The following is a 21,546-nucleotide window of genomic DNA, read 5'->3' as shown; positions in this document are numbered from 1 at the left end:
TGATGCGCGGGCCGCCGACCAACCGTCCTTCGTCTGAATCGCCCGTTATACCACCTGACGCCTTATAACATTATCTTTCACTCGGCCGGTCAGCTCATGCTCGCCTCTCCACTGGTTGAAATAAAACCATCACCTTCTTCACCGCATTCGCAAACGACAGATGACAACAGCTGTCAAGCAGGCACGCAGCACTTCGAAGGCAGAGTACGGATCTCGTGGAACCGGGTATCGCCTACGTCACCCACATGCGTTTGCTTTGAACGAGTTTTCTAGGCAGCAGAAGAGCCTTCCCTCATTCCTCCAAGCGCACGTCATCTTGGGAAAAGAGGAAATTTTCGTCTCTGGTATCACCGCCTTCATTGTCCGCTCGGGGAAAACCCCGGCTGCCACTCACCTATCTCCCTTAACCCCTTCAGTTTAGTTGGGCCGCTGTGTCTCTGGTTTGAGTCACCGGCGATAAGCATGTGTGTACTCTCTCCCTCTCTCCGACTTTCGTCTATCCTCTAGCAGTAATTACCGCCATTATGGCTTTGTCCCTTCCCAGACTCTTGGCTCTGGCCTCACCTCTCGGCTTTTCATCGTTAATTTCCTAGGTATCACTCCCTTCCCTATGAGTCACTTTTTCAGAGCTGCTCTTGATTCATACTTCCTGACCTATTGTCTCTAAGTTGTCCAAGCTACCAAACCAATTGACCACTCCGTGTTTATGTTCTGCACTGTCATGTACATCATGTTGATTTACTATGTCTGTAGTGGCCACGCATTCCTCCATTTCTGGCCACATTTCCCTTATTATTTGCTTTTCCCCTGTCTCTCCATTCCAGCTACCTTTCCAGGGCATCCATGTACGAGGCTTGTGTGTGGTTTCCACTGTGTGCCCTCATAAAGTGAGCACACAAATACTTCACAGTTTAGCACCACGTAATGATTGCTACCAGAAAAATCATTAAAATATGTACAGGCTCAGACACCGCGTGAAAGCACGTGGTCACATAAACTTTGGAAAGTTCGGTCTTGCGCAATAAGCCAAAGGACGAAGCACATACGGCGCAAGAATGTAGTTTTCAAACTATGAACAAACTTGCCCAAATGAAATTAATAACAGATATATTTTTTCATGCCCAAACGCCGACTCCCGCCTGAAAAACGATTAACTATTATTTGAGCATGCACGTTTCTGTTTTAACTACACAGCAGGAAAGCGTAATTAAAGAGCTAGGAGGAAGCCTGACAGTGGCGGAGATAGTACAGGTTGTCCATGGTACCCTTTCTAGGTTACAACGAACCCCAAGACAAGTCAGTCTTAGCAGCTGCAAGGCGTTTTAGTCCAGGTGCAATGATATAACCCAAAACAGCTCAATTCCCAGGAAAGCCAGCAGCCTGCATGACCTGAGGCATTCAGAAGGCTTACTCCCGAAGCAAGATAAGGGAAGAGGGGCGCCTACAATAGGAGGGCCAAGCCCGACTAGGTGCGGCCACTGCCTGCAGCTCCGCGACGAATGGTGCCAACCAATAGCGTGCCTTCTTTTCGGGCACATGATGCTATGAACCTACGTTTTCAAAACAGTCGCGCACCGTTCAGGAACGTGATGTGATGTCAACGTGATGTCAAACGTTCATGGCCTGGCTGGCAAAATACAGTCTTGCTTCTGAACTGGTTTCGCTTAGTAAAGAGTTCCCCGACCGTCTTTATTCACCAGATTAGATACGCCTCGGTATGCGCCACACCTAGTCGCACCTCCTGCACTAAGCTGACAGCAGTGCAAAACGCTCGGAAGGGGCGATATATAAATCAATATATAAAATATATAATACATAAAATTACATAATACGTAAAACCTATAAAAAACACAGTAAAGCAGGGCGCATAATGAGACTTTCCCGGAAACCATAGTAGGTATGGAATTTTCGCTTTCATACCCTTGACGCCATGACAATTAAGGTGTACTGCCGTTTTTATGAACAGAAAGAGCACACGCGGTCGGCGTGGTAAGCGCATATCTCTTCTTCTATTAAATTGCAATTTGCATTATTTTTCAACATAAACCACTAATAGGAAATTTATCCAAAACAGTTGGAAGTCGCTTGAGCAATGGCGAAATTTTCATTCAAAGTCACCACGAATAGCAGCAGGACGATCTCAATGCTTTTACAAAGCACACATTTAACCCTTTTACCGAAGTCTGATTTGTTCCGTTGTGAAATTATAGTCAGTGAAAGAGACATGAAACGAAGTATTTCAGCAGTAATTTAGTTACCGAAGTGGCTACCGCCGATGAATAAAGTGAAAGAATTCGGTGACGCCGATAGCAACAAACGTGCTCGGTGGTCATCGAAGAGGCGCCTTCAATATAAGGCGCTAAAAAAAAAACTAACACAACCCAGAATAATGTCGAAATAGTTGCGCCTGTCTGCAATCCTTCCAGATAACGCTGATCGAATCTCGGGTAACAAAGTGGTATACGCGCGCGCCAACGGTTTTGAACTCGAACAAGGAAGTAGTAGAACACTTTCGCGGCATTACTTCTCTCAAAAAGCATCAGCCGGATGTTTAAACGAAAAGATCCACAGCAGCAAAGACAATGCAAACTAAACACTGACAGCGCGAACAATGATGGCTCAAGAAGATTTTTACTGAGGCCGCGTCGTCGATTCGGCGTCCACACTCGTACACGGTCACCAGACTTGTATTGCGTGTGGCGACGGAGTCATACGCGGAATAGCCGGCCGAAGTGCGGAAGGGAAGGCGTTCCCAGGGTGTGTGAAAAGATGACTCACACTTGTCTGTTTTGGCTAAGTGAAACCAACACGGCTTCTAACTACAGGCTGTATACCCCACACTACCATTGTAAACGAATTATTGCAGAAAAAATGCGAGGGAGATTAGGGGGACCCAAAACGGAAAGGGTACGTTTCCATGTGGCAGCTGGGTAGTGGATTCCTGGAAAAAGGTCTTTTCTCTGACCGCCACTCCTTGAGAGGGAGTATTCTTTCGTTCTTCTGTCCCCCAGCTTTGGCAGGATATAGACCTCCTTCACCCCGCAACGTAACGAAGACGCGGTGGCGCTGATGTCAGCAGCGACTTTCGCATGGCAGGCAAAACAGGTTGCGCCTACCAGTGCCTACCGCAGCTGTGGCAGCTATCGGCGGCTGCATCATGCCTGTGCACAGCAGAAGCAGCATGTATTGACCAGCTGCGTCACTGTTGGATCCGCGTAGTAGCATAAAAGGAAATTTAAATTATCCTCGATAGGCTTCTCGCACATAAATACCGCATAAGGAAACTAGCTAAGAGGCGATGGGAAACGGTAGTAAAGCGCGAAGTCTGTTAGTCGACTGGCACTGCCACTGAGTGCACTTAACAGCATGCAAGTTACTGCGTTCAATCACCTTAAAATCACGGCAGTAGACTGATAATTCCACAAGGAAAAAGCGCAGACATGTAGCTGCACACGTATTTATCACCTTGAGCCGGTCGGCACAGGGCGCCGGCAGGTTCACGCGCCCCTATGGAATTCGTTCTTTTGTTAATAGCACAGCATGCTTTAATGGCGCGTTTTAAGGCATTTAATATTTATTTTAAACTGTTTCTTAATATGACCGACGGAATTATTTGATTCCAGTAGAAAGAAGTCTCGTAAGTTTTGTCAATCTTGCGCGGTGTCGTTGGCGTGCTTAGAATAGCGTACCTTAAGTGCGCTAAACGTCACAAGCTTTTTCATTGCATCATGCATCTGTCGTGTTTCTTGAGGCAGTACATGATCGCGAAGCTTGTTTGGAAAGAAGCAGCCCCAGGCGTGCTACTAGCAGACACGTACGTGGTGAGATTGAGAGGGAACGCGGCAATGAAAAGTGTTTTCGATATTTATGCATGCGATATGTAACTAAACTTGGTGCAAATATGAAATTGCTACGCTAGTTTAAGTGATGCCTTTTATTTTTAGCCACACCTGGTGCAGTTCTGGGTAATTATAATTAATAACCTCGTCAAGTCACCCCAAGGTCATAAATAGTTGAGTAGAAGGCGCGCAAATAATTTTATGCCAGCATGTACACAAAGCCCTGTTCTGTATGATGACGCGATTAGTTCTTTTTACATGATCAGTACTTATGCGTGCATAGTTACATGAAAACGTTTCTTACAAAAATCCTGCACGTATAGGGAAAAATCGAGATATCTATTACGCTCCTCAACGTCTGAGGAATAGTTTGGCACAAAAGAATCATTTTATTTTCATGCGTTACGGAATTACGAAGGTGTGAGTGATGCCAGTCGCAAAAAAATGTGCGAGGTCAGAAAACGAACCTTCAAGTTTAATCCTTCGTTTATGGCCTCTTCGCTTTCCCTTTGGTCAAAGTAATGCGGCACTGAAATCAAAGAAGTTACCTCACAATTTTCGACGACCACACAGCTAAAAAGCGGATTTTATAAATTTGTACTGAATATTTTCTTATAATTTTTCGTCATGAAACAATCCTCCAGGGCTAGGAAAGAAAATAATTCCAGAAATCAAAAATGCCCACCAAATCGATTAGTTTAACAAGGGGAGAAGTCGGCCTGGCTGGTGCGTGATCATGCGGCTGAAAACAGAGCTTAAGCGAGACAGAGGAGATAGCGGACACGACGCTGTCCCTCACCCCTCCCCCCCTTTTCGCATAGCGCTACACCAAACCCAAAAAACGTACTTTTCCTTGTGGCAACTTAGTGGTGGTTTACTGCCAAAAGGTGCATTCTCTTACCACCACCCCCTGATAGGGGTTATTCAGAAAGTTCCCGGCCCTACTTTTTGTTCGCGAAAGAACTAACAGTTTCGTGTCGCGGTCAAGGATGTGTCGCTGTAGAATTTACACACCGGGAGGGAAAATAGAAGTTTCTTTTTTTTTGTGGTAATTCAGTGGTGCCATCTATCGACAGAAAAAGTTCAAATATGAGTTTCCTCGCAGCTGGTGGGCCCGCTTAATGTACAGCTTTTGGCAAACGTAACCATGCCAAGGAAGTTAGCAGTGTAGCGCAGCAAGAATGGCGCACCATATGCTCTATATACAGGGTGTTTCACCTAAGGCTTCACACAACTTTTAAATATAGGCCTTTTGAGTTAGAAGGGCGCTTTTTTCGGCATAGCATTGTGAGCTTTGTAGTACGCCAATATACAGCCAAGATGTGCGATCTAGAAGGCTGGTTAACGAATACTGAATAGTTTACTTTTCAACTTTTGCTGTTAGCTTCTATAGATATTGAGAGGTGTGTAGCCCACCGTTGCCATTATTTTATCAGTTTTTAGAATTTCGGAAACGGTGTAACTTTCTGTGTTCCGGCCGAAAAAAAACATAAGTATACATCACGCCAAACTACAGACGTTTTCGAGAAGCTAGCAGGCAAAGCAACCTCTCCACTGCACGTAACTCATCGAAATAGCCTAAATTTGTTGAGCCACAGAGCCGACGGTAACGGCATTTTCGAAATTCTAAGAACTGGTACGGATATTAGCTATGGAGGTCTTCACTCCTCTCAATAACTAAAGAGCTCTACAATAATAGATAAAAAGTTAACCATTCAGTATTAGTTACCCAGACAGCTAGTTAGCACTTTAGCACTTCTTTGCTGTATTCGGGCGCAGTATACCGCTTACAGTGTTATGCCTATAAAGGCGGCCTTCCAACTCGAAAAGCATATTTTTATAAATTGTGTAAATTCTGAGGTCGAACACCCTGGGCGTGTCACCTCAGACTGACCTTTCGAGACTTTGAAGACTTTAGTGGTACAGTAATGTCTCCACTCTACAGCTGAGAATCAAATCCTATTCTTTGATAAGTTATGGGAAAGACTGCTCTTGTAGTGGTCAGAATGCGGTTGGTTTTCCTTTAGTAGTCCTGACTACGGATGACTAATATCAACGAAATTCGTTTTTTGCACTCTTAAATCAAACGATCATAAAATAGTTCGACAGAGCATCTTTATGCACAGGAGCGTTTTGTACTACGAGACCGGCTAACCTCAACAGCGCCGGGAGAGAGAGGGTGTAAAAGGGCGCCGGAATAATTTCGACCTCATGGAACTCGTATCGGTTAGGGAGATAGGGTTGCCTTATTCTGTGCCTCCCTATTCTTGAAGGCAAGGGGGCTAAGGATTCTCCGCAAAGAGTGTGAACAGCTCCTTGAGGAGATTGCCCCAAGTCGTTCTGCACAAGTGGCCAACCTGTATATAATCCTGCCTGGGGTGTATAAGTTGCGTGAAAGAGAGCGAGGTGGCGGTGTGTTCGCCGCTGGAGGGACTCCTGTGAGGAACATACGCTGCTTCTTGCTCGAGTTTAGTGTCTCTATATATCATATAGAGGAACACGACACAAACCTAGAGTGGAGAGCCGCCTCTTAAGAGCTGTTCTGTGCGCGCACAGGAGCCAGTACTCTCTACTCGGCCTTCTCCATCCCCGTTAGGGAAGACTGGTTATCCCAAACGACGAAGATTGCCCTGAAATCTCGGTGGACACCTCTACCGCGCTTCAAGGGAAGGCAGAAGTGAAGGAAGGGGAAGGTAAAGAGGTGCCATTCAAGAGTGATTAATTATTAAATAATTATTTCGTCCACGTGGGGACGTTTAAAAGGCATCGACATCGCTCAACACACTTGAGTCTTTTGCGTTTCGCCTCGATCAATGCGCGGCTGCCGCAGCCGTATTGGAACCCGCCTACCCCGGCTCAGGAACAGGGCGCTATTAAACCTGAGCCGTCGCAGCGAGTTTCTCGTTTGGGAGGCGGACGGAGGGTAGCACATCATGTGCACCGGACGACCGCGACTGTGCAAAACCGGTGGAACTCGGTTACAGATGTGGTGATTTTGTAAGAAGTTGTCAGTTGGCAGACATGTTACTTAGGTTATTGGTTTACGCAGAACTCCTGTCTTATGTCGTGCTCTACTCTACAGGCATTACGTGCCAAGCTAACAAAAGGCATCTTAATGCCTCAAAAAGCCTTTTGAGAACAACTACTGGAGATTTCCGCTGAAACACTATGTTTTCGCACTTTTCCTGTGAATTTTAAGAACTGCCTCCATATTGCTGCCTACTATGCTTTGCGAACTGAATTATACCTTTGAAACTTAGCTGCGTTCAGCTTGTATTAGTCCCAGCTGTCTTGAATTTCATGCTGTGGTCTATTTTTAGCCCTTAGGCATCAAGCCGATTTCGCATTCGAGTGAAGGAATCCACTGCTTGAGTGTTTCAGAAACACAGTGCGAAAGCATTCAACCGCCATTTGGATGTCCTTGCAACAAGGCTGGCATTTCTTTTTCAGGGCGGATGTGCGCAGTGCTACCAGTTCGTGGACAAATAAGTGAACGTGGTGTACGCAGGCAAAATTGTCTCCAAGAGTCATCTTAAATCGGAGATGGATGGGCAATATGTGAGTTCCTATATCACTCTGCGTTTTCTCTATTTGATGAAATTTTCTTAATTGGACACTGAGGTCATAAAGATTGCTTTTGTGGCTTTTAGACCGAGAGCTCTACTCCTCGGGGTAAAATTTCTGGTTTCGATGTCGATGAGGCAATGACCTTCAATGCCTCATAAGGTACCTACATACACGCATTCTCACTCCATACTCACAAGGTCACATACAAACTGCGCTGTGGTATGTCCCAACCTCTGGTAGTATGACAAGGAGATCGTATGATTACTAGGTACCCCTCCTTGACCTTTCGTTTAAGACAGTGGAGACCATATATAACAGAGCTTTCGCTCGGATAACAAGGTTCAATCCACGCTGAACCCTAGCCATTTTTTCTGGCCACTCAGGTGCAGCGAAGCGGGCAGACACACAGAATCTTATAAAAACGAAAGTAACGAAGGTAGTGCACCCGCCGTGGTGGCTCAGTGGTTAGGGCGCTCGACTACTGATCCGGAGTTCCAGGGTTCGAACCCCACCGCGGCGGCTGCGTTTTTATGGAGGAAAAACGCTAAGGCGGCCGTGTGCTGTGCAATGTCAGTGCACGTTAAAGATCCCCAGGTGGTCGAAATTATTCCGGAGCCCTCCACTACGGCACCTCATTCTTCCTTTATTCTTTCACTCCCTTCTTGATCCCTTACCTTAAGGCGCGGTTCAGGTGTGAAACGATATATGAGACAGATACTGCGCCATTTCCTTTCCCCCAAAGCCAATTAAAAAATTAAGAATTAAAAAAGGTAGTGCTGTGGCATAGGATTCTCGCGCAAGGTGAACATGAGTGGCGCCCTCTAGCGAATGCGAAGCAGCAGGTGCAATCGCTGACTGGCTGTTGTCTGCCCCTCGCCCTGTCACAATGTTCACTTGCCCACACTTACGTCGAAATGACGAGACGTCAAAGACAGCCGGTACCAAACGCAAACGTTTAGTAGATTTGGGCCCTGTGGCCGTATTTTATTATGCTGCATTATCAAGTGCAGATTTCGAATCCGCTTAGACCTCTCGCGTATAGGTCGCTGTTCTTGAGTAATGCTCTGCGGTGAGATCCGGTCCCTTATGAGCCAATGGTGACGTCGACTCCGAGGGACGCTTGAAAGACGCGGCAACATCACAGAACAGCAGTGACTGTCGCGTAAGGACGAAATAGATTCGATATGTATAATGGGTCTTTACAGAATACGGCCCCTGTGGGTTGTTTTCTGGCGTTTTCTAATGCTTATCTAACCTCCCTTTTCGTCGGAAGTAACACCGTTGACACGGTAACGTATTGAGACAGGCAAACTTCAGTCTTTCCTTGCCCTTCTAATGCTGCCATGAATTTTTCTGTAACCCTTTATCTGCAGAAGATGATCTCAGGCAGGGGACAAAATTTTCACTCCATTGTGGCAAGACAAATACAATTACAGCCGTGTATTGCAATATCCCGCTTTTTTGACCGATTACCTTTATCATCGTTATGGCTTCTTTCATTTCAGTGTAAGGCTTTATTATTACAATTAGCAGCATCGTAGTCCACCACAATTCTTTCTTTTGCTTACGCTTAATAGAAGCTTTGGCGATGTTACTAATTAATTTGGACGCCCACAGAGTAGCCATATGGCCTAGTTGATGTGTATTAAACTTTAAGAAACCAGAGACAAAAACATTCGGCACATAAACTTAACACTGCTTACGTGTAGTAATGCGAAAGCATTACTTCCTCTGGGTGCTACTGCCATCCACGCACACCGCCCACACACGCACGCGCGTACGACACCACCCTGAACGCTGTACCTGCCGGCTACTCCGCGGTAGCGAAGGGTCAAACGGTCGCCGACGACATGGGGGTAATACATGCATGATGGTCCCGTGTTAAAAGCGGAAGACAGAAAGATAAGATATACAGAACCGCACAGGACGGAACTCAAGGGGCAGGCACCTCAAGCGCATTTCGAAGACAGCTCTTCTTGATAGACCGAGCATGCGGTGCCTGCTCCTCGTCTCCCGTCCATCGCGCCCTCTTCAGTATGACGACCCACCCACAAGTTAAATTTTGCGCTGTCGGCACGAAACCTTTTTTAGAATTAAGTTCGCTTCTCTGCGTAGCGCTCTTCACTTTAATCCTCTTGGTCGTTTTGATGACCCCTTAACCTCTCTTTGCAAGGAGATTTGCCACATTGAGCCTTATTCGTTAACCTTCGGTGCTTCCTTCTTGCTATGTCGCTTTCACTCCGACGCTTAAATCTGGCAAGCTCCGCTTTAAAATCGAGTCGCTGGCGTTGTCACTATGGGCGACGCCCAATGCGCAGGCGGAAATTCACCATACATGGCACAAATACCTTCTTATCGTGAAGCCGAACCTTGACAGGCAGCCTTTCTCCCCAAGTGTTAAACTGCTAGCCTCTCGAGGTAGCTTTCAAAGCGAAAGCTTTACGGGCCGCGAAGTTGGATTTCGCTGTGGCGGTACTCCGAGGAGGCACATGACGTCACAACGCGCGCCTCGCCGCGAATATTTCTCTTTCCCTCGCTCCCTACTCACTACTGCGCATGCGCCACTAGTAGCACCGATCCACAGGTGTTCCGCTGCGCCTTTCCTCAAAATCCAACTTTCAATTTTCTCTTTCTACTTTCCCTCCCTCCTTTATCCCTTTCTTTACGGCGCGGTTCGGGTGTCCACCGAGATATGTGACACGGTTACTGTGCCATTTCCTTTCCTCAAAAACAAAACAAAACGAGTGAGCCGACGGCGCTCATAGACTTCATTGTCGTTCACAACTTTGCAAAGGCCATTCATTTTCAAGTAAAGGCGCAAAACTATCTCCGTGGGTCAGTGGGAACCCCAATCTCGCTTTCGTGTACGTGGCGTTGGTGTCCAACTGCAAAAGGCTGCTTTGATTGCATTCCGCGCACTGGCTAGGCAGCGCGCCCTCCCTGCCACCTTCGGAGGTGGCGTGCAGTTAATGGTTGATCACAAGAGATTGATCACCAAATGATCGCTGCTGCCTAGCTATTGCTGCAGTGCCGCATGTCAGTCACAACGCGTTCAGCGCTCATGCATTCAGGCCACATCTCTCTCTCACCACCGCCACATGTATCAAAGCTCGAGTGAGGCATCCGCATATCCAGGGAGCCAGTTATGCGCCCTTCCGTTCCGCAAAGCCATCGCCGTCTAGAACATTGTCAACGCCAACGCCAATGAACACAGTGATCGCCGACATCTTTCGCTTTGTAAATCCTATATTAGCTGAGCTAATCCACATTAATTTTTGCTATCGCCGTCGCTATTATTATTCATCCGCGAGTGAGACAGCCCGCACTCAAGAATACGTGCAAGCCAAGTTCGAACGCGCGGCCGGATTGATAGCGTGTTCCAGTGCTTTCCATAGCTGTCGTATTTCATTTTGCACAACACCGAATTTCCCCTGCTGAAGATCAGTGAGCGTCTGGTTTATGAAAGCCTATGCTATACAATACTTTCTATTGCTTTAGGCGGTACGCGTTCTCAGGTGAAAAATACACTTTCTTATATCGTAAATAAACGCTCTTGACTCGGCTGCGGTTTTCGTCTGGAATGAAGGCAACACGCAAGAGTGAAGACAAGACATCGCTGCGGATTGGCTCGTCTTCGCTCTTGTTACTTGTGCTGTTTTAAGACAACATGCTCAATCAACGAAGCCGTTTACGCTTGGATTCTTCCGAGCGCTGCTCAGACCACGCTCCTGGCAAGAGCACACCCGTTCGTTTGTTCGGTCGTTCGTTCGTTCGTTCACGCATTCATTCATTCATTTAACCTTTATTAATTAAAGAGAATCGTTGAGTGCGTGACGCCGGCCTGACATTATCAGCGTGTGTTGAATGCACGGTAGCCAGGGAACGCCACTAGCGAATCCTCTGACCGCCGTCCCTACGGAAGGTGTGGAGTCTGTCAAACTGTAGTGCAAAGAAAACCTTGCACAAAGTGAACAGAAATATCCCAAAGAACATTACAGCAGAAATGTGGCTTCATTTCTTCTTACTTTTTGTCTCCTACAAAACTGATGGTACTTATTTATTTTTGAAGGCCTGATGAAATGATATTTAGAGTTGCCTATCATCCAAACCGCTGCTATAAAATTAGGTTGTTCCAGTGTCTATTTGGGTCTTCATTTTCTGCGTGAATTTCTGCGAGAATTCTGCGTTCTCGAATCGTAGTTTAGCGCACAGTCAAAAGCTGAAAACTTGCTTCGTTGCTTAGAAAACAGCCCTGTAATATTCTGGTGCCCTCGAGTGAGCACTGTGTTTTCTATGACGAAAAACAATTACTTAAATCAAGCTTTCTCCAGACTTGCGTGATTTGAACAAGTGCGCTACATGTGTCTAGTTAACTCCTAAGGGACCCCATTTTCTTTGTCATGTTCTTAAGCGCGTTTGTCCTTCAAGAGTCTTCCCCAGGCTTCATTACCGCATTTATTGCGCAGTGTCTTGAGGAGGTGCGCAAGCGCCGCGAGAAGCTGACCGAGCCAGAGGTGCGGCACCTCCTGCGCCAGCTGCTCCTCGCCTGCGAGTACCTGGTGCAGGAGCAGGTCATCCACCGAGACCTGAAGTTAGGAAACCTGCTCATCACCGAGGACTTGCGACTCAAGGTGGCCGACTTCGGACTTGCCACCCGCGTCCACTACGAAGGGCAAATTCATGACGTCCATCTGCGACACCCCCAACTATACATGGCCCCCGAGATGCTGACCCAGAAGGGCTACAGCTACTCAGCGGACATCTGGTCCATCGGTTGCATCATGTGAGTATGACCTGATTGAGCAGAAATGTTTGCAACTCGTTAAAAGACTGATGGTTGCGGATGTCTGTGATAGGTATCATAACACTTAGGTGCTTGAATTTATAGTTCCAAGAAAAGCTATGCATCAGTAAATGGGGCGCTCATTATAGTAATAGTGTCAAACAGCGCAGACTAGACGAGACACAAACAAACGCAGAGGAAGACACCGCATGCGCTTCTTCCTTCTTTACTATCTCATCCATTAGTTCGAGGTGTTTCTCATAACTATCAAATTACGCCACGAACCCAAACTCTCTTTTTCAACCCTCATTGCCACTGACTTGGCTTGCAGTCGTCTATAAAGTCCTTTCGCGGTTGCGCCTCTGGTTTTGGGATTCGCAGACACCGGCCACCAGACTGGAAGTGGCCCTAATTTATAGAGAAACTATGTTTGAAAACCTATTAACCTGATTTCCAGGTACCCAACCGAGTATGGGTATATTCCTGCCAGGAACTTACCACTGCCGCAATGGAAATATTGTCCATAATAACCGCTATTAGGCCGCACTTCGCGTTAAAATAATGAGATATCATGCTCTTCACCTTCAAAACCGGGCACTTTCGTGCACCACGAGTGTTCTCTGCCCGCACTTACGTAGCCATTTCGCGGTGATTGGTTGGTAGGGGTGCCACAGCATGGCTGTTCCCGCAATCCTTGAAGCTGTGCCGGGCTGAGATGCTGGCCACCACATAGTGTGCAGATTCCCGCGGACACTGACTGGCCGAAAACTCCATTCCTCAGATACAATCTACTGTGGGGTATCTCCCCTTCAAGTCGCCGACAAAGGAGGGGACTTTGGATAAAATCAACTGGAACGTATACAAGCTCCCTTCGACTGTGTCCTCAGACGCGAGCGCCCTCATCCGGTGGATTCTCGAACCTGAGTCCGCAAATGGACCTAGCATCGAGGCCGTCATGCACCACGAGTTCATGACCAAAGGTAGGCGTCATCTTCCATCTCTGCAGCTGTGTGACTGCGTGCTGTACTGCTGCAATCATGGTTTGTTTTCTTTTTACAACGCAAGAGCGTTATAGCTGACGTTCAGAGAAAAAACCGTGCTCGTCGCCACACTAATTTGGCATTGTTCGGGAGCGGTCGTGACGTCACACCGTAGTCAACCAATGAGAGCGGGGCATGAAGTCATACATGGAGAGCGGAGGGGTTGCCAGGGTGTCAGCTGCGCAGCAGTCAGAGCGCGTGGAAAGTTTCGGCTGTCCTGTGGTTGGCACGTCGAGTCGTGTGACTGAGTGCATGAGGTGGCTGTGGGTTCAGAGCAGCAGCGAAGGAGCGCTTCTTAAGAAGAAAAAGGTCCTGAGACGAATTCGAGAGTACAGTAATGGTTCTTGTGGAGTTACGAAGGAGGGCTAAGCCATGGGTGCGAAATTTGCAGTATATACCATAGTCCAGGCAATCCAGACGTCAGCTACAATTCCTCCTGTAGCGGGTGGCAGAAATCCAAATGGAGCGTCGTAGCGTTCTTGTGGCAATGGTATCAAACTTAAAAAAATATTCTCCCTGAGAACGACTGGAACCCGGACTTCCGGTAAGAAAGCAGCTTCGTTGCCCCTCTGCCTCAGACAGTTCAGCCACCGACATTAGCTTGTCACGCTGCGTGCTTGTCGACGATTAATTATTATTTTATTCTTGACATCAGGTCTCCTTCAGTCACCAGGTGCGCAGAAATAGTTGAAACCGAAACCAACTAGAGTTTCCTATCCCTGCCTAACTGACTTTTAACATTGTCGTGTCCTGCTTCCCAATGGTTGGTTAGCAGCTCTAAATATCTTTAACGTGACAGCGTTCAGGAAGTTGTTTGGAGGAAAATTCAGCGCACTAGTTGGCGCCGACTGATTCTCATCGCCATGCTAGTGTGAAATACACCTGAAGTGGCAGATGAAAGAGGACAGTCCAGTCGCTGCAAGGTCGGGGATAGTCGCCTCTGCAATGTGGCGCCGCTGCCTGCACTGTCCGACATGGAGGGTGATAAGAATCGACCGTCGCCACTTCTGGGGAAGGGGGTCCTTTGACGGGAAAAAGGCGCTTTTTTGTTGGCTTGTATGCGACTATAGTAGTTCCAGAGGGATGGGTCAAGGGTGAGATAGGGATAATCGGTGAAGGTGGAGAATCGGTAGACACCGTTGACTGGAATGAGGCTCCTTACTACTTCTTTCTTGAGTTGTATCCGACTATAGCACATCTGCTGAAATAGCGCCAATGAGTCGCTTCTTTTGTGACCAGATGTTTAATGAGTGAAGTGATCTTTCTCCCGGCTTTCTTGCTTCTGTGTACGTGTAGAGGCTTGTGCGTGCTGACACCTCGGGCACCTCACACTTCGTGTAAGCTTAACTTTACGCACCGATCATTCTTTACTCTTGTGCGAGCAAATTCGCAAGAACACAAAATTATTTTACTGACTGCACTAGTTCGTTTTAAATCGGAACATTGTGCCTTCTTACAAAACCGTTGCAAGTTGTCCGTTCTCTGATGCCTTGTCTGTTCCCAGCCCGCCTAGCTCGAGCACTCCGTTGTTGATGTTGTTGTTACCCTCAGTCTCTCGGCACTGCCTGCTCATCGTCGCCTTCTACGTAGCACGATTTGTGCGTTCGCACTGATTCGAATGTATTTAACATTCTCGGTAGCTTTTCCGTTTGATTTAGCTGAAACGAGGTTGGTCGCGACGACAGGGAAGCGTGTAATAGTAGATATGAATAATGTTGATCTGAAAATTTCTCTCATGATGAGAGCTTGTTGCAGGATGTTGCAGCAATTTTTATTCACTCAACAAAATTTTGTGGCTTTGACTCGCAAAAACAATATCTACAACATCACTTTTGAGTTGTTCTTCGTTGTCCGTGATATAATTTACGTTGGGAAAAACTGCTGCGCATGCATATTATCGGCACGCAGAACTAATAATGTCAGCAAAGACCGAACGTGTACCTGTAACCTTCGAAATCTAAGAAGCGAAATGGGTTTTGAGTGGTAACATCAAAAAACGGCTTCTTCACGCGTTGGCGTTAATTAAATAACTAATCCTTAGTGCAGCCGGCCTTTATATACTAAATGTTTCGATTTCTGAGGCGCACGACGCGGTTTCTCGCATCCTGCGATGGTGGCTCTGTACTGTGTTCCACATGGATTCCTGTTACAGGCGGATTTGAAAGGGTTTACAATGGGAGCAGCTGAGCTGCATGTCAGAAACATTTCCGTGAATTCTACTACGACTCGTTATACATCGATGTGGCTCTTCAGGCGCGGGTGCAACTAAGCACTTGGCACGGTGGAACGAAACTCTGATTGTTCAGAAGCTTCAGCTCATGGACTGCGTGGAAGACAGTTCTACAAGAGTACACATTCCCGATACTTTTTTTTTCTGCTAGCACCTGTTCTTTACGTTCACATTCTCGACGCTTTCTTCTCTGACTTCGATCAGAAACTTGCGGGTCGGGAGAGTTCCTCGACCTCTTTTTTCGAGAAGTGCTAATCACCTCACATAGTTCATGGCATTGATTCATCTCCACAGCCCCTGAATGCTTTTCGCCTTCTCCTTTCAGGGCTCCTTCCTCTACACCTGCCTTCATCCCGTCTTGCCATGGAGCCTCAAATGGATGCACTCGGCACCACCCAGGACTCAACCGACCGGAGACACGCGTCGGAGAAAAACGAAGGTTGAGCTGAATCGAACTGCGTCTCCCATTGAAAAAGCCCACACGGGACCGGCTGCACTTACTTAGTGCTTGAACATGTTTATTTTTTTGTTTTTCTGCTTTTGTTACTGGTATTGTAACCGTTGTTTTTTTGCACAATGCAAAGATTAGGAAGCTTTTATTTTCATTCAGTGTGTTCAAAGCATATTGTTTTCCTGTTGACACGCACTCTTAACCCTTTGTCATTGCAGCACACGTACAGGTCATATTTTTTTACAATGCCTGTGTCGTTACTGCCAAGGCTGCGATTGGGTTCCAAATGCGGATTGCCGTGAATTAGTTCTCATTTGTGTGACGGCTGTAATGCGATTTTAATTTTTATACGGTGAACCTTTGAATAAATATTCAATTATACTCTGTTTTGTGTATCCATTGGCACATACTGCAGCTGTTGGAAGAAAAAGCTTTGTCGTCTTACAGAGGAAAAAAATTATGACAGGAGGCAGGGCTTTTCTACCTCACCAACCGCGGAATCTCGATTCGCGAAACTATGCTATCTGACGTGGCCACTTCGTAGAGGCTACCAGATGGTATACCGCCAATTATGGGCAGGACAGCCAGCTTCCGGCGGTGTCCTATAACTTTGTGCGTAATTTATTTTTGGTTATTTTTAATCCATCAGGCCCCTTTACTACGCCCACAGCTGGTGGGCATGCTCAATCTATGGACTAAGTGCCAATCTACATCGAATGAAGAAGCGTAAAACGCAATCACACTGCAGTAAGAAGATGATTTGATGAGAGTTGAGTTTCAAATGAGAAGCAGTGAGGCCATGGTGGAGAGGGGTGGATATATACTCACCGCAAAGACTCAATGCGCAAAAATTATAAGAGGAGTAGTGCTACATCTGAATGACGTCACGCCAGATTACGGCGTGACTCACACTTACGGAAACTATTAGCGCCGCTGTCCTCATCACACTCCTTCTCTCTAATCGTTTCGCACAACGCCTATATTAACACGCTTCAAAGCAATAAACGTTGTCTTGGCCCAGCCACCGCTGTGTGTGGTGCGGATTCTTCAGTGGCGACAAGAATGGAATGACAACGGGCCGCCCTCTTAGTACGCCGCAGCACTCGCCACCGTGGGAGGATATGCCAGCCCGCCGCCGTTTGACGAGACGAGCGATAAATGGCCGGCTTACCAAGTTCGACTGGAAGCTTTCTTCGAAGGCAATGGCATCACGGACGACAAGATGAAGCGGGACCTGTTGGTTGCAGCGCTGACGACCCACACCGTGGATTTACTTAGCGGTCGATGCGCGCCAGACAAGGTGAACGAACTTTCTTACGCCCAAGTGGTCGCATTGTTGTAGCAGCACTTTTCGCCGCAACTAAACGAAATAGCACAGTCGTACAAGTTCTTTACACGCGACCAGCTGCCAGGCGAACCTGCCAAAGATTTCATGGTAGCCATTCGTCAAATAGCGGACACATGCAATTTTGGCGCAACGTTGGATCGAATGCTGCGAGATAGCATCGTTTGTGGGCGCAGTAGTGCGTCGACAGTTGCTGGCGAAGCCGCAGCTGACGAGGAGTGAAGCAGAAGAATTCGTGCTATCAGCTGAAATGGCAGAAGCGAGCGCGCAACAGATAAGGAGCCACGCTCCTGAAGGAAGCGTACATGCGATGGGAGGACAGGCGTGTCGCCGAAGCAACCGGCCACGGATTATTTCGTGACACCGCTGCGGAGCGAAAGGGCATGATTCAGAGGATTGCCGGTTCCGTTCGGCAATATGCTTCAAGTGCCAAAAGCGGGCCTGTTTCCGTCGAGAGAGAGAGTTCATTGAAGGGCCACAAGGGCTGTCGCGTCAGGTAAATACCCTATCGTCTCGGGAGAAGAGCACATCTGTGCGCACGGACGGTATATTGGCGTTGGAAGCCACGTCGGCATCACGCAACCGATTGCACGCACATTGAATTGTGGGTGTGTTCCAGGGGACATGCAAGTCGATACAGGGTCACCAGTGTCGTTCATCACATGACCCACCTATGAGCAAAACAAGACAGTGTGGCCCAAGATGCGTGATTCGCCATTGAAACTGACCAGCTTCCTGGGAAGGCCTCCCGTTTGGGGACAACTCAAGGTTCCGTGCGGAAACCGGTCGATGGACGAATCCCTCACATTCCTTGGTTGCTCCGGAGCCCTCCACGATGGCATCTCTTCTTTCACTACCTCCTTTATCCTTTCCATTACGGCGCGGTTCAGGTGTCCGCCGTTATATGAGACAGATACTGCGCCATTTCCTTTCCCTATAAACCAATAATTATTAATTATTATTCTTTGACCCGCCACGGTGGCTCAGTGGTTAGGGCGCTCGACTGCTGATCCGGAGCTGCCGGGTTCGAACCCGACCGCGGCGGCTGCGTTTTTATGGAGGAAAAACGCTAAGGCGCCTGTGTGCTGTGCGATGTCAGTGCACGTTAAAGATCCCCAGGTGGTCGAAATTATTCCGGAGCCCTCCACTACGGCACCTCTTTCTTCCTTTCTTCTTTCACTCCCTCTTTATCCCTTCCCTTACGGCGCGGTTCAGGTGTCCAACGATATATGAGACAGATACTGCGCCATTTCCTTTCCCCAAAGAACCAATTATTATTAGTAGTATAAGTAAAATGACGGTTTACAGGAAAGAGAAGACACCATTGTTCTGTGCGATTAGAGGTACACAGGTGGTCTGAATTATTGCGGAGCCCTCCACTACAGCAACTCTTTATTTCTTCTTTCACTACCCCTTTCCTCCTTTCTCTTGCGGTGCGGTTCGGATGTGCACCGAGATTAGACAACTCTTGCACCGTTTCCTTTCCTGAAACATCCTATTTTTCATAGGCCTATTTTCACTGGACAGCACACGTTTGTTTTGTTTTTTTTTTGCTGCTCATCGTCAACAGGGTAAAGCAAAATGAAGAGTAACAATATCTCCGCTTCGCCTAAATCTCATATTCTAATTTGACATTGATTAAGACATCGATGCATCGCCGCCAGCACACAATCAGCGATGAAGGCAAGCAAGAGTTCCACTTCGACGTTGAATTTGTTGAGCAGAAATCTATTTGTGGACCACTGATTTCTTGTGCGCTGAATACATTAGCTACCGGTACCTAATCACTAAGCACCGTCTCTATTTGCGCGCGAGGATTTCTACGGATCACGGACATAGGCTTAACCACTGTTTTGTAACTGATTGTCTCGCCCCCATATATTATGTGCTCCCATGCACACTTGTTTGTGCACATTGATTGCTGGTCTGGCGGTCAAACTTCCCTTTTTGTAATTAATGAGCTTATGTAGCTACAGGCAGCCAGCCCGTCTTCATAAACTTCATTCTTGAAGTTCACCTTGCAAATATGGCGCTATAGTTTTAAGGTGTCCGTGTAGCCGCTTGGGGATTTCTTGGCGCACAAGTGCCCAGATATCGGCAGCTTTTCACGTGACATCACATCCTGCTGTAATACACGTCATCGCACCTAATCCGTGCCTTTAAATAATGGCCGTTAAAACTAAGTTTTCCTTTAATGTCATTTGCTCACACTGCTGCGTGACGTGCTTGTACAAATCCTCTGTTTATCCTCCTGAACGAACATTCTGAATGGTGAAGAAGTAGAGGGCCCGGCTCCCGACCGAAGGGTCTCCAGTTCCCTTCTGCTTGAAAACCTTTTGAAGCAATAGCTTTACTAGCCTAGCGACGCCGATTTCGCTTCGTCTGCACGAATGACTTTGAATATTGGGAGCGGAGGTGCGTAAGTAACGACGTGAAGTACCACGTGACTCGAAGCCGCTGCAGTCGCGCGCCCAGCCGTTATCGCGGCGGCTGCGCGCTGCCTATCCAGTGTTTTGCTATGGACGAAGCAAGTCAGCCGGAGCCGCCGTCCTCGAGAGTGGATACTCGCAGACGTGCCGAGTCTGATCACCCGGTCGACATTGCCAACCGTGCGAGGTATTTAGGAATCGGTAGCGAGCGTAAACGCGCTAAACGGCCAGCAGTAAGCAACGAAGGGCGGGAGCGTCGCCTGGCTCGACGACGAGCGAAAGATGCCGAATGAAGACAGCGACGAGCCTTGGAAGCAGCTGCGACGGAGACTGGCGAGCCGCTGGAAGTGAGTTCTCGGAGTGCGGAACCCGCAACGACCCACGTGGTTCGTCTGTCTGTCAGACTGTGCATAGACCCCAAGAACCTTAGAGGGTTGCCTCAGATGTAGTCCTTGCCTTCGCTTGCATAGCTAGCGTTAGGTGAGGTAAGCCGCAGCCATTTTTCTTCTGCAGCCAACAGGTTTTTCTACATCCCTACATCATTCCACGATTCTGAATTTTCCAGTGGCGCAGATGGCGGGATTTCTTCCGAACAGGACCATTAACGCTTTTCCTTTAATGGGTAATGCGTTGTTAGTGAGAGCCTTGATGTCTGCTGAAATAAAGAAGTACGGATATCGGGCATAATTCATGGCCGTTGAATGGCGTAAATGTATTTCGTGTGTTTTCTTAAAGCTGCTTACTAATAGTAACAACTAGCTCTGTTTGCAATCCACTCTTGTGAGATAACTTACGGTGACTCTATAAACCCAAATTGGCGGCTGTACCTCTCACTTGCCGTAGACATCTCAACGGCACCGTGAATGAGGTAAAGTTGAAAAGAACTGCATGTGTGTACACTTCGTCTTCGTTGACACCGAGCACAGATCATTGGACGCGATCTTGCTTGAGGTACCCTTCGCCTACAAACCACAGTTAAAGAGGCAACCCCGCGGAACCCTTACCTCGTAAAAGGCAGGTAGGCTACATGACAACACTCGACGCAGTGTTGCAGGACGTCTCCGATAAAGACAACCTCTACGTAGCCGCCTACCCGCACTCCACTCTAAGCACCAATACGCCTATATGGGAGTAAGAAAGGGAGTATGCTTCTTAGGAAACTAGGCATAGGTAAAAACCACATTTGGGCGTTAAGAGACAAGGATTGAGGTCAATGACATTTGCAATATGGGTAAGATCGTTAATGTAGCCGAAGAGCTCTACACAAATCTATACAGTAGACAATGTAATCACAAAGTGGATGATAGATACAGTAGCGCACAGCAATGCGGCATCCCACAGTAAAGAAAGCATTGGGAGAAATGCAAAGGAGAAAAGCATCAGGTGAGGATCAGGTAACACCAGATCTGCTGAAAGACGGAGGGGAGATTCTGGCAGAAAAACTAGCCACCCTGTATGCGCAATGTGTTATGACCTCGACCGTGACAGAAGCTTGGAAGCACGCCACCATTATCTTAATTCATAAGAATGCAACGCCAAGGACTTGAAAAATTACAGACCAATCAGCTTACTGTCCGTTGCCTGCAAGGTATTTACTAAGGTAATCACTAATAGAGTCAGGGCAACCTTCGACTTTATTCAACCAAATGATCAGAGAGCCTTTCGCAAAATGATATTCCACAATATATCATATTCACACTATCAATCGGATGATAGAAAAGTGCCCTAGAATATAACCAACCCAAATATATAGCCTTCATTAATTATGAGAAAGCATTTGACTCAGTGGAAGCCTCAGCAGTCATACAGGCACTGCGGAATAAGGGTGTAGATGAGCCTTATGCCAAAATACTCGAAGATAA

At 47.4% G+C, this 21,546-nt stretch overlaps 1 pseudogene; it reads left to right on the top strand.

Moving 5' to 3' along the window:
• The first annotated feature begins 7,382 nt into the window (after nucleotides 1-7,382).
• On the top strand, nucleotides 7,383-17,921 carry LOC144109729 (uncharacterized; annotated as a pseudogene).
• The last annotated feature ends 3,625 nt before the right edge of the window (nucleotides 17,922-21,546 follow it).

This window comes from Amblyomma americanum, chromosome 11 (genome assembly GCF_052857255.1).
Source record: "Amblyomma americanum isolate KBUSLIRL-KWMA chromosome 11, ASM5285725v1, whole genome shotgun sequence".
NCBI classification, from domain to species: domain Eukaryota; kingdom Metazoa; phylum Arthropoda; class Arachnida; order Ixodida; family Ixodidae; genus Amblyomma; species Amblyomma americanum.
The sequence above is the reverse complement of the archived record's forward strand: the minus strand, read 5'-3'. Positions and strand labels throughout refer to the sequence as shown.